At 35.8% G+C, this 13216-nt stretch overlaps 1 long non-coding RNA gene across 4 annotated transcripts in view; it reads right to left on the bottom strand.

The window, feature by feature from the left end:
- Window positions 1–12298, bottom strand: part of LOC146406113 (uncharacterized) — a 28612-nt gene extending 16314 nt beyond the window's left edge. The window contains exons 1-3 of one of the 4 annotated variants that reach the window (XR_014831609.1): window positions 12137–12298; window positions 9951–10090; window positions 518–590 (exon numbers count right to left, since the gene is read on the bottom strand). This is a non-coding gene — a long non-coding RNA (uncharacterized LOC146406113). Of the gene's footprint in view, window positions 1–517; window positions 591–2817; window positions 3001–9950; window positions 10091–12136 lie in introns of those variants that run through there. The other 3 variants (XR_014831610.1, XR_014831606.1, XR_014831596.1) reach the window with 3 other exon arrangements.
- Between the last annotated feature and the right edge of the window lie 918 nt (window positions 12299–13216).

Raw genomic sequence — 13216 nt, 5'->3', positions numbered from 1 at the left:
TTGATTTTATAGCGTCTTTGGGTAGCTTCATTTATTTTGATAAAATAATTTTGAGACAATTCAATTTTCAAAATTATTATTAAATTAGTAATGCTAATTTACTATTATTATTTATTAAAATTATTTTAGTAAAATTTACTTTAAATAGTAAATGTAAGTAATAAAATAAATAATGATGAAATATAAAACTATATACCTGTCCAAATCTGATTGATTTCTTGTTTTTTTTTAATTCTGTCAAGTAAATTTACATTTTCCATGATAGAATGACCCATAGCAAATAAACCTGATATATTCTTAATTTTGGGGGGTCAAGCCAAAGCAGCAACCCAAGCCACTGCAGTGACAACACCAGATCCTTAACCAGCTGTGCCACAAGAGAACTCCAAACCTGATATAGTCTTAAACATAAGAACATGTAACATAAACTAGCTAATTGATATGTATATGTCATACCATTATTGTCTAGTTTAATACTAAAAGAACTCGTACTCATTAAAAAGCATTTATTAATTACCTGGCAATAAGTTAAGGAGAAATGAATTTGATGGACCTCTTACTTGATTTCACAGCCTTCTTGAAGATAAACACTGAAACAATAATTTCTGAATTAGAATGATGCAGAGTTAGAAGGACTGTACATGAGGGATCAATTTTTAAATGTTTGTCTTCTACATTTTTTCAGCTATACCAAGCAAACAGATTACTGCTTGTAATAGCTAAATTTAATTATTTGTGGGGGGTGGGGGAATGGGCTGGGGGTTTGAGATGGAAATGCTGTAAAATTGGATTGTGATGATCATTGTACAACTATAAATGTAATAAAATTCATTGAGTTAAAAAATAAAAATCTAGGATCTGAAGAAAATTTGAAACAATAAAAAACTAGGATCTGAAAAAATTTAATTATTTGTCACATAAATAGTGAGATTCAATTATCTAATGGTGGGAGTTAGCTATGTACTAGTTAGTAATTTTTTCTTCTACTCTGTTAAAGATGCTACTTCTACCTCAGTAAGAGAAAACACTTCTGTCAAGTATAAGAAATATTGTTAGGGGAATATTTTCTTAAAGGGTAGTTAAAATAGAATACAGGCAGATGAAATGGTGTTCAACTATTTTCAGTAATAGTGATATCACTTATCTCATGAATTCTTTTATGGAAATTTAAGTGCATAATAAGGTGATAATATTTTGCAAAGCAAACAGTCCTACAAAAATTGCAGGTATATTTATTTTTAGTTTTAACATAAACATATTGTTTGGAAATAGAAAGGATGAAAAGAACAATGTAACCACTCTATATTAAGTATTGAGTTTATAAAATATTCACATAGAGAATCTTTTAAATTCCCCCACTTTCTTAGGTATCTGGTAGGTTGCAAAATTATGGCACAATTATTTGCAATTCCTCCCATCAAAAGGCAGAATCTTTTCCTGACTCTCTGAATCTAAATTGGACTTGGACATTGCTTTGGAATGCACATTGAAAAGCATGTGACAATTCTGAACCTGTCACAAAGAGGCCATGCATTTTGTTGTATTCTTAGGACACAATAACCCTTCAGTGTGCACAAGCCTAAGCTAGCCTACCAGACTGTGGGAGGACATTTGGAAGAGGACCAAGGCATCCCAGCCAACCATCAGCCAGACCCTTGCTGATGTGGCAGCTACCCTAATACACAGCGGTGTACACCCATCAAAGTAATCAGAACCACCCAGCTGAGTTCAGCTTAGGTTGACAATCTATACAACCACAAGCTAAAAATTTGTTTTAAGTCACTAAGTGTTGGTGTGGTGGTTCTTACTCAGACAGTGTCAACTGCTATGAAGCACTTTTGGATGCATTTTAAAAAACCCAGGTATCTCCACCCATAGTGCACTAGGAATAATCTTGTTGAAAAAAAATGAAACCCATCTCTCTTCTCTACAAGATTTATGGAAGTGAATCATCTCAATTGGAAAGATATTAAGGATGTTTATAAATAACTTAGACATTAATGAAGCATGTAAAAGCATAATATGTGCTTTTACATTTTTGACCAGTGGGAAACCTCATTAGTATTTGGTTCCTTACTCTAAGGCCTAATAACCTCAACATCCTCTGTATAAGGAAGACATAGTGAAGGACATAAGCAAAGGAGTGCAAAGGGAAAGCTGTAAGCAGTGAAAGTTTATGCTGAGTAAGCAATCCTAAAGAAAATGTAAACAAAGAACTTCTCTGACACATTTACTCTACCTTTTGGTTCTCTATTCAGTAAAAGAATATACAAATTGCCTTAGACACCATTTAAATACTATTTGAGACTTAATCATTCAAGTTTATTGCCAAATATCACATATTTTGTCTTAAAATGCCCAATGTTTATAAAAGGGGATGAAAAGATACAGACAGCAAATATAATTGGCAAAGTTACTTAACTTGTATTTCCTCCACTCCAGAAGTGAGGTTCAACCCCAGGAAAGTCCACTGATTTGCAGCTAGATGTATTAGCATGTCTGTGCTGAAGCCTCAGAAAATTGCATGGAAGTAACTGGATCTAGCAATGAGTCTTTATTGTCACAAAGGTTATAACAGCTAAAACAACAAGCAAAGTTTTGAAGAGTAGCTGCCATGCCCAAGGATAAAATATATCCAGCAAATGCGCCTTATTACAATGGAGCAAATATATTCATGTCTTGCCAAATCTTACACAAGTCACAAAAAGCTTTAAAAATCAATGTGTAGACAAAGATGGGCAGAGAAACTTCCCACCCATACTTTCTTACTTTATACTTTGTTTAATGTTCACCCTTAGAGACGGCAAATATAGCTGATGAAAAGTAATGCAAAGGCTGAATGGTGCAGCCAGGAAGTCAAAAGAACCATTGTCTCTGAATAAGATGCTTTCATCCTCAAATCACGTCTCCCAGGCACATTGAGAATGTCTGCTATCAGCATCAACATTTTGCATTTTGGAGTAAACCGATTTTGTACTTATAATGCCTGTTGTACATTTTCTGTGGAAGAAAATCAAGACCCTTCAAAGGATAACATAATAGAAAAAGCATATCCCATTATTCAAACAGAATGTTGAATACCTACAGGTAAAAATGATGGAGAATTTATTTATTCATGCAGTAGTTTCCTATAGAAGTGTACATATTACTTAGATTATGGAAAAATCTCACAGGATCCCAGGGCTCTTGGTTTTAGCTTTCTCCTACAAAAATGTAGATTTTTATTTTTCTCTTGGTTAAAGCTAATTTCCCTCGAATCTAAATCATATATATTTTCCTAACTAAAATACCAACTCTCCCTTCAATTTTTTCCTTATAATTTATATTTCAGCAGATTGAGCAATTGGTGTGGTAACTGTTCAATGAAACCCTGCTGCTGGGCTAAGACTCCTGCTGAGATGACTAAGCAGTGCACCAAACACTTACTTCACCTTGGACACCTTGTTAGAAAATTATAACCACAAATCACTGGAAAACTGTGAAAGCAACTAATGTTTTCTCCAAAACAAGAAAATTAATCTTAGGAATGCAAGAGAGCCATTTTAAAAGATAAAGTTTCTATGCTAATATGTTATGAAATAAAAATACAGATAACATTTTAAATGTACTTTAAAAATAGCATATTTGGAATTCCCTTGTGGCTCAGTGGGTTAAGGATCCAACATGTCACTGTTGTAGCATGGTTTAAACTCCTGGCCCAGGAACTCCTGCTGTGGGCTTGGGAAAAAAATAACATATTGAAGAAAACGTTCAACTTCTCTTGCTGTGTGTGTATAATATATGTATATGTTATATATATAAAACTTTGTGGTAGTAAGTAATGAAAAGAAAATGGTTAAATTTTTAAAACCAAGTGTAATAATAAAAAATGATATTCGAAAATTTTCAATACATGTTTTTTATGAAATAATTTTTAAAATTATATTTTTACAATGGGAAAATTCTTAAATCATAACTTAACAAAACATTCAAACATAGCATAAGTCATAATGGGACAACGGGAAATCCTGCAGCTCATAAAGTAGTGCAATAGAATGTATACGCGATAATGTTTAATCAAAGTCTAATGAAAACTTTAGTCTAATGAAAACTTCTGGTTTAACGAGATATACAGGAGATGAAGAAACAACACAAATAGAACATAATCAGACAAAGCTCAAATATGGAAAATTCTATAGATTACAGACTTAGATGTTTCAAAAGACATTATTATGAAAAAATAAAAAAATAATTGGGGAAAAAATTTAAATGGACTTAAGAGACATGGAAATCATATGAAATATGTGAACCTATCCAAGCCCAGGGGAAAAAAAAACTGTCAAAAATACGATCTGTGTATGATTTGGATATTAGATGACATTAGAGGATCATTGTTAATTTTTCTATGATAATAGCATTTTGGTTATGGAGAAAAATGTCCTTATTCTTGTGAGAAGCATGCTTTCTATAATCTATGTTTAAATACTTATATGTATCTATGCATATAAAGATAGTAAATATTTATTTAACAAATATTGGTAAATTGAACAAATAATAGAACTTTTATTTGGGAGCAAAATTTGTTTAAATGTGTGTGTGCTTGGGAGTGTGTGATTATGTACACATATTTTCCTAAATGTTAACTATTGCTGAACCTAGATTGAGAGACTGTAGGTATTTACTGTGCCATTTTTTCAATTTTTCTTTTTGATTAATGCTTTCTATAATCTATGTTTAGAAACAACTTTTTGATTAATGCTTTCTATAATCTATGTTTAAATACTTATATGTATCTATGCATATAAAGATAGTAAATATTTATTTAACAAATATTGGTAAATTGAACAAATAATAGAACTTTTATTTGGGAGCAAAATTTGTTTAAATTGTGCAGCCATCTATGAGGCTTTGACCTTAAATCTACACCATGTTGTGGTACCCCAGTTCTACTGCCTTTTTCTTGCCCTCTTATTCTGAAGTTGCTGTTATTCTTCGTGCTGGGATGATGATCCCACTTACTTTTGCTCGCTGTGACATGAGAGTGGGATGGTTAATCAATACTTCCTATAGTGCAATGCAGCAAATCATCTTTCAGAATCATTTGATTCCATTCCTATCTCAAAATCTTCTGATTCCTAGGCTCATTTTTAAAGGGAAAAAAAATGGTTATAAATGAACACAAGTGTTCAAGCCACTCAGAAGGAATCACCCCTATTTAATATCAACCAACTCTGTTAATGAATATTTGCGAATGTGAATCACTTTAGTCCTTAGTATTCAGTCAGATCTGGATTACTTAATTGAATTTTAAGATGGTGAGAGCCTGCTGTGGAACTCTGTAGAATTCACTTTCTTTCTACCAAAAGCTGAGGCTACATTAAGTCCCAGGCCTGGTACTAGGAGCTGGAGATAATATCAAAATAATGAGTTATTTATTGATTGTTTTCTCACTCTTCTCCTCCTTTACTGCTATACTTACCAGACTATCCTTAGCCTCATTTTTAACCTCCTTTTTCATTCACTACTATGTGGAAATGAGATTCTTTAAGAAAGGGGATAATTCTTTTGCTATGTCTAACAATACAATTATTATAAGGAAGCAGGAAACTTTCTTTCATTAAGAATAACAGCCTATGCCTTACTCTCCAGGTGCTGAGGGAGGACTCCAGGGGTAAGATTACTAGCAGGCATTGAGTGGTGTCAAAGGGCAGCCATGAGAGCCAGCATGAAAGGGACTCTGCCTATGCTGTCAGACAGCAAAGAAGCAGAGCCTTTGTTTTTGGTCCATAGCATATTCGGGACAACAAGCATGCCCAGCTTATAGGGATATCTACCCAACTGGCATCTCTCCCCTGCCTTTTTGTACTTTGGGGGAAGTTCATTTTTTCCCCTAGACATACTGCCTAAATGATGATCGATCAAAGCCAATCACCAAACCATTCCCTTTACCAATAACTGATTTAAGCACGGACACAAGGAGCAATTCTAACAAATGACTGCCTAGCAGATACCTTCTGAGAAACTGCTGGGAATGGATTTCTTTGTGGATGAAAACATATTCAATGGCATTAATATTACTATCTTTCACCCTTTGATGTCACTAATACCTGAAACAGAGTAGGCCAACCTATAGCCATAAAAGGAAGCAACCCCATGAGGACCAGCCCATGTGTTATAGAGAGCAGAACAGAAAGATGTTTAAGTATGTGGTCTCTTGATGACATCATTCAACTGCCAAATTCAACAAACCTGAAACTCTTCTACTTCCCAGACTCATATTATGTGAAGTAATAAATTTTTCTTATTTAAACCAGCTGAGTCAAGATTTATTGTTTGCTGAGGAAAGCAGCCCTAAATGATGAGACTATATAAGTGATAAACATTGTGCAGCTCAAAAGCGAGTGTTTTAGGGTTTGGACATGGTGGGGTAATCACTATCAGACAAGTAGAAAAATAAAATTAATTGTGACTAAAAGAAAGACCAACACATTGGGTCATAAAAAAGAACTTTGTGAATTGTTTAAGTAGTGAGCTGGGGAGGTAAAGCTGGGTTGCAGATCAGAGTTAGGAGAGAACATCTCTGGACCATCTATTTGAAGTCTGGCAAACTTCAACTCATGACCTGCACCAGGGATGTCAAGGTGAGAAAATGAGTTACCAAGAGGTTGCACTGTCAGGCAAATACACTCTGGTGCAGGTAACACCCAGTAGCTGAAGATAAGTGGGCAGAAGCTCATCATCTGAGACCTCAGTTCCAGACAAACGAAGCCTCAGGAAAATCATGTGGTCCAACATAAGGGGCTCTGCTGTTTGATAGAGTGCCCGCTGAAACTTCCAGGTTAGAACTAAGGCTTATGTACTCAATCAATATGGAAATATGGGGGCACATGAGTTACGATTTCATGGAAAACATAACGGAAAGCATCTTAAAAAAGGGGTGGGAAAGATGAGTAGAAAATCATGACTGTCATGTGAAAGATGAGCTATGCCAAGTATTACTCACGTTTTAAAGAAAAAGAGATGGTCACTACACAAGATGAGTGAGGAGATCCTATTGACCTGTCTTGTGGTTGGGAGATAAATGGTGGTCCAGACTGTGCTGGGGAGAAAAGATACAGTTCCCAGAAGGTAAGACCAGAGGAGTGGTGGGGCTTAGTTTAGTTGTATCAGAATACATGGAAAGGTGGCCAGCTGGAGGTGGCTCTGAAGAGACTAAATGAAAGAAAACAGTCCTTGACTTCAGAGTCTACTCTTGGCAGCAGAGAAGCCTGCCTCTGTTGTTCCAACAAGGTGAAATCCAATTACTGCAAATACTGTAGACTCATCTAAATACTCCCAGTGGGGTCCAGAGACTCAAGCCAATTGCAGCTACTGGAGCCTCTGAAACATCCCAAGCCCCCATATTCCTTGTTTATAGCTGTAGGTATCATGTCCAGGTGACAATTAAGGGGATACAATGACACTGCAGGGGCCCCACAAACATCAGTGAGGCACGAAGTGGTTCAATATTTAGCCTCAGAGGCTGTGGGAAACGTGTCGATGGTTCATGGAGGTTGTAGACTGTCCATATTTATGTAAACCAGGAGCTCAGGTGAGAGAAGGAGGAGCTGGGATGGGAAGACCTGTGCACGGGGAGGTCAGTGGAGGTGTCTGGCCTTGAGCAGCTACCATAGATACATAAAGGCTGCAAGACAAGCGAGCTGGAGCTATGCCCTGTGCACTTTTCATTGTGAATTCCTAGCAGATTGCCTGACACACAGCAGGTGCTCAATAAATAATTGTGGGATGAATGATTTAATTAATTGAGGCTGTTTGGTAGCCCATTATGATCTAAGCGTTATACTTCACAGCGAGAAGTATATGTTTATTGCTTCATTCTGCAAGCTGACCTCAAGTTTCTTGGCCGGTGTGTCTTCCACGTTTTAAACCAGCCATATTTCTTATTTTATAAAATGAAATAAATGCTAATGTGCTAGCAAGGGAATGTAAATAAGTGTGGTTAAGCAAATTCAATGTGACTAAAAAGAAACGGTAGCAGGTGGATGAAAGTGGGCCCAATTAAGATATATTTATTTGCATTTGTGCCATGGATTCCATGCTTTTCCAAATAGAACTGTTAGATGCTAAGGGGATGGGAACTATTTTTGACTCAGTGTTTTTTTTTTTTTTTAATCTGGGAGAAATGTATTTTCTCATCGATACGTTATGCTTTCCTCTTTTGGACTTTGTTGTTGTGATGCTTCCTTTAAAGACTCTGTATTCCTTTTTATTTTGTGGTGTTGTTTATGCTGAATTTGTTGTTGTTATTTTTGCATTTGCATTCCACAGAGAAATAATACTTAACAGCATCAAAATCCCAGAACTGCATCAGGATAAAAGAGGTGATTTATAAACACATAATAGTCATTTTTGATACTTTTCATCATTAGTCAAGCTGAGAGAACAAATTGGAATTTGTGCTTCTGGTGGGCTTTCTGAAGGGATCCTAGGATAAATGTAGCCAAAGATAAAAGATAATTCCAATTAAAAGATAATGGATATTATACACAATTACGGCTGTGGCCAAGTCAAACACTTTGAAATTAAATGTCTTTGTGTGAGAAACCACAGTGTTAAATAAAATAATCAACAGGAATTTATTTCTTTCTTTGCTCTGATGTCCTCACATGCTCATTTCCTATTTTTGGTAAGATATGACAATTCTGTTTAAATAAAAAGACATCAAAACTTTTCCACCTGGAGTAAAAGCTAGCATTTTCATTGGCGTAGTATTGAGATTATTTCAGTTCTTCAGAGTATAGCATCTAATTGTATTTATGATCATTTGATTTTGCTTACGTAAAGCCCTACACTATAAAGCTTCTGTATAGTAAATAATGTCTGATCCCAACGATGATGCCTCCATAAATTTTCCATGTGCTACATTTATCTTAGCTAAACATCACATCTATGAGGAGCTATGGCACCATATACAATCAAAGAAAGGATAGGATTCTCACTGTACATGATATGCTACCACCCACCAGTTCATAGGCCTACATCTGGGGCACACAGAGTGGTACCAAAGAGAGGGAAGTCAAATTAGTATCAAAAATGAGTAAAATAAGTGTATTATTGGTTCCAGCAAAATTACTAGAATCTCATGATTCACTGATATGAATGTGTCAGGTGCAGATCTTAATTTAAAAAAAAAAAAAAAGATGTTTCTTCCTTGATGGAACATTGACCATTGGGTGTTACCAGGGAGAAAGTGGGATACCTCTAAGATCATGGAAAATTTTTTATTTTAGTGTATAGTTTCATCAAAAAGATAAAAAAGAAAAAGCCAAGGCTGAAATATGTAGATGAAATACAGAGTGGGGATTATCATGAGTTATCACTTCATGCTTGATTCAGTTTAAAATCCCACAATCTTCTCAATCTCCAAGGCAACTTAATCCTTCTTCCCATGGATCTTCCCCACGTACCATGTAAAAGTACGCCCCTGCTGCTCTGTGGCTGATAGCTGCAGTTTATCAGAAGTTGTCACCTTAGAAAAACAAATCAGATCACTGGGCTCACCTTATTTTGTTCTAGGAAGGCTCTGATGGTGAGGTACAGAATAGGCGCTGCTGCAGCTTTCCAGAAACTTGTTACATGGAGATATGCCTATTAATTTAATGTCTTTGTTTTTGTCCAGTCTGTCAATTTCAAAACCCATGGAATGAGAGGGAGGATTTGAAATTAGAACTGGCTATCAAAATACTCCCCAAATTGGGCTTGGGGGACATTTTGGGAAAGGGTACAATAGGGCCCCTAATGTTTATTGCTCCCACTGCAAAGAATACAATTAAGGTCCCTTAATGTTTATTGCTCCAGCTTTGAAAGAACACCATTAAGTCAGAAACAACACCTGATGGCATCCTCATCAAGCCACACTCCGTGAGCACAGATGGGACATTATATAACACAAAGAGAGCAGGGCCACTCACCCGGCTGCATTTGGAGAACTGTGTCAGGAACTTTTCTTGAAACAAATCCAACAACCTGATAATGTGGCAGCCCATCTCCCCCTCGGCCACCATCCTGTAAACTCTGTGGCAACATGAACAGAACTGCATTCATATTCATGCTTCATGGTTTAAAAAAAAAAGGAAAGAAAGAATGAAAAAAAAAAAAAAAAAAACCAACACTGTATGCTCTGCTGTATTAGTGTGTCTAACGAGAATAAATTAAAACCCAGCGGAGACGCGACCCCAAACCTTTTGCTTTCTCTTAACTGTCAGTTTGACTTTCTTAGCACTGTGATCACCTGAATTCTAAGTGATCATTGACACTGGCTCAACTTGCTGTGAATACAGGTGAAATGGGGTGGGAACTGCCTGAAACTCAATGCTGATGGAACCTGGTTCTGCACCGTTACCGTCATCGGTGTCCTCAGCTTTGTGCAGCTCCAAATTCATTTCTTTAATAGCCTACCTTTTGATAAGGATCTTCTCTCCCTGCCCCTCCCATTGCTGAGCTCCCTTTGTGGCCTCATTTCTAACTTCTTGCACAATGCAACTTCATTTCCCTAAGAAATTCCCATCCTTGGTCTTTAATAGCAGGTTAATGGGCTGTTAAATCTCAAATTTTCCAGAATGATTTTGTTACTAGAAGTAGTCTTCCTCCTTTTTCCAGTGTGGTCAATAGAGGCTTGTTTTAGAGGCATTCAGTGATTCAGACACTGAAAGGTATTGTGCCCCAAATCAGACCAAACAAGAGAAACTTTTTATTCCCTTCTGGTATCAACGCTGGTTTAGGAGAATGTCTGCCATGGGTCCATTTTGTTATTCCTCCGTAAATCAATAAAGTTTCTGAAAACTATAGGAAGCTTTTCCAGCCATGCATTTACAAATATTAGAAGAGAGGTTTCACAGACAGCAGATCATCCATAAGGTGGTTCTCAGACCTGTGTTGTCATATGCTTCATGGCTTGCTTCATTATCTGCCACTGCTACTTTATGTTGGCTGTTTCTTTCTGAACCCATCATCAACAAAATCCTTAATGATATATAGCCCAAGTGAATCCATTTACCCAAAAAACAGAGTGCAAGATTATATATAAACCAGAAATCCAAGTGTCTTGTTGCAGGATTTCTGTAAAGTATAATAGCCTGCTGGAATTTATTGTAATTTCTAATTGGATCAGTGCTATAGAAAGGTAGAAAGCTAGACAATGCAGATATATGATTCTTCCTAATGATTTTTAAGAATGGTAGGTAGCTATTAAAAATATGATAATTAGGATAGATGACAAAGAGTGAGTGACAAAAGAAACACTTTCCATGTGTATAGTTCTGGATCTGATACCTTTCATGGATACTACCTTAAGCTAAAATAATTTATCATACATCCTTCATTGAATGTTTAAGATGAAGATTGTGCTAGTTCTTAACATGTAATCTTAAGGGATTTATGAACAATTTTTATAGAGCTTAATATTATTTCTTTCTAACTGAATGGAATAGACCTATCATCATTTATTAGAAATAAATGGATACAGTCCAAGGAGCTATTTTTGACCAAGGAACTTAAAAACTAGTAGGAGATAATTTTATAAGTACACAAATGTTCAAGATAAAAATTGAAAAAGTTTTTGCGATACTCTTTTTTTTTTCTTTTAATATGTTATTTACAAATGAGATATTACTGAGAGTCTTGCTAATAGAAAAGTATAATGGTACAAAAATAAAAGAAGATAATTCATCATACACAAAAAAGTTCAGAGCATATCTTGGTGAATATCTTGCATGTAGATATTCAGGGATACAGTATGTTTCCCTCTAAAGGCTGTACTGCCTTTAAAACCTCACTGTCATCTGCATCTCTTCAGAAGGGGAAAGCAAGGTGCAGCCTGCATACTTGTGTAGGGGAGGAAAAATAATTTTTATTCTGCCTCTCTAGGTTCTTGCCTTGTCTGATAATTAAATTGATATAAGGCAGACTAGCAGGAGAAACACAAATTTAATTTTGCATGTATGGCAGTCCCATAAAAATATGAGACTCGAAGACAGAGAATTGATGTTTATATGCCATACTGAGCTAAGGAAAGGGATAGGGTCTGGGGCTTCAAAGGGGAAGAAGACAATTCACAGGAAGATGCAAAAAGCAAATATTTATTTTAAAAAAAGCTTACCTTGCCATGCAGATAAGTCTTTCAAATGAAAAGTTATCTGTATTGATACTGCTCTTCCTGGTAAAGGCTCCTTTTTAAAATTATTTCAAGCAGTTAAAGGGGAGTTAAGAAGATTTTCCTGAGTCTGCTGGGTCTTGACTACCTTCAGTCCTACATGCCAAAATGACACCTATCAGGGTTGCATAATCTGCTCTCCTTCACCTGCTTTTTAAAAGTGTTTGGACAGAAATAACACAGATTGCTTCCATTCATATTCCTTTGGTTAAAATTCAATAACAAGGACATACCTAACTGCCAAAGAAAAAAAAGAGTAAAAAATAGATCATAGTTATGGCCTCAAAAATGGAAAATGAATGCAGTGAAGTGATAGCTAGTGCTTCCATTTATGGTATTGTGAAACAGCAAAATCCTACTGGACCAACTTTAATCACTCTCCAAATAGGATTCTTTGGAGTTTAAATCTAAGAGTTATTTAGAAGTCAGAAGACAAGAGAAACTCACAAAGAATAGACCTGAAGTTGAAATCAGAATGTTATGAGTGTAAATAAAGTATCATGAATAATTTTATTAGGCATTCTTGGGAGGTGAGTATTGGGGAATAAAGGGAGTAGACAGGGGAGAATACCAAATGTTGTGTTGTCTGGTAGTGAATGGCAGGAGAGTGAAAGAGTGAGTCAGTCCTTATTGGTCATAAGTAAATAATATGACCAAGGAGGTGACTCAGACCAGAAAGTAGGGGCCATAAATCAAGATGGATAAGATAAAGTAAGAGAAGGGTAAAAAAGTGAAAGTCAATTGGGGGGGAATAGCATGTATAAATAAAATAGGTGATTAATGAGAACCTACTGTATAGCATAGGAAAGTGTACTCAATATGTAATAACCTGTATGGGGAAAAAAGAATGACTATGTTTATATATATGACTGATTCACTTTGCTGTACACCTGAAACTAATACAATATTGTAAGTCAACTGTACTCCAATAAAACTAAATTAAAAAAATAATAAAGCAATGCGTGTTTCCTAGTGAAATTGCTTCCATGAATAAGGGAGAGAGAAAGAGAGAAAGTCAAAGGGCTT

The sequence above is a fragment of the Sus scrofa genome, chromosome 1, assembly GCF_054392235.1.
Source record: "Sus scrofa isolate SSC_HxYL_T2T_F1_AM1 chromosome 1, Sscrofa_HxYL_maternal_Yorkshire_Landrace_v2.0, whole genome shotgun sequence".
NCBI classification, from domain to species: domain Eukaryota; kingdom Metazoa; phylum Chordata; class Mammalia; order Artiodactyla; family Suidae; genus Sus; species Sus scrofa.
This window is presented reverse-complemented; position numbering and strand designations above follow the sequence as displayed.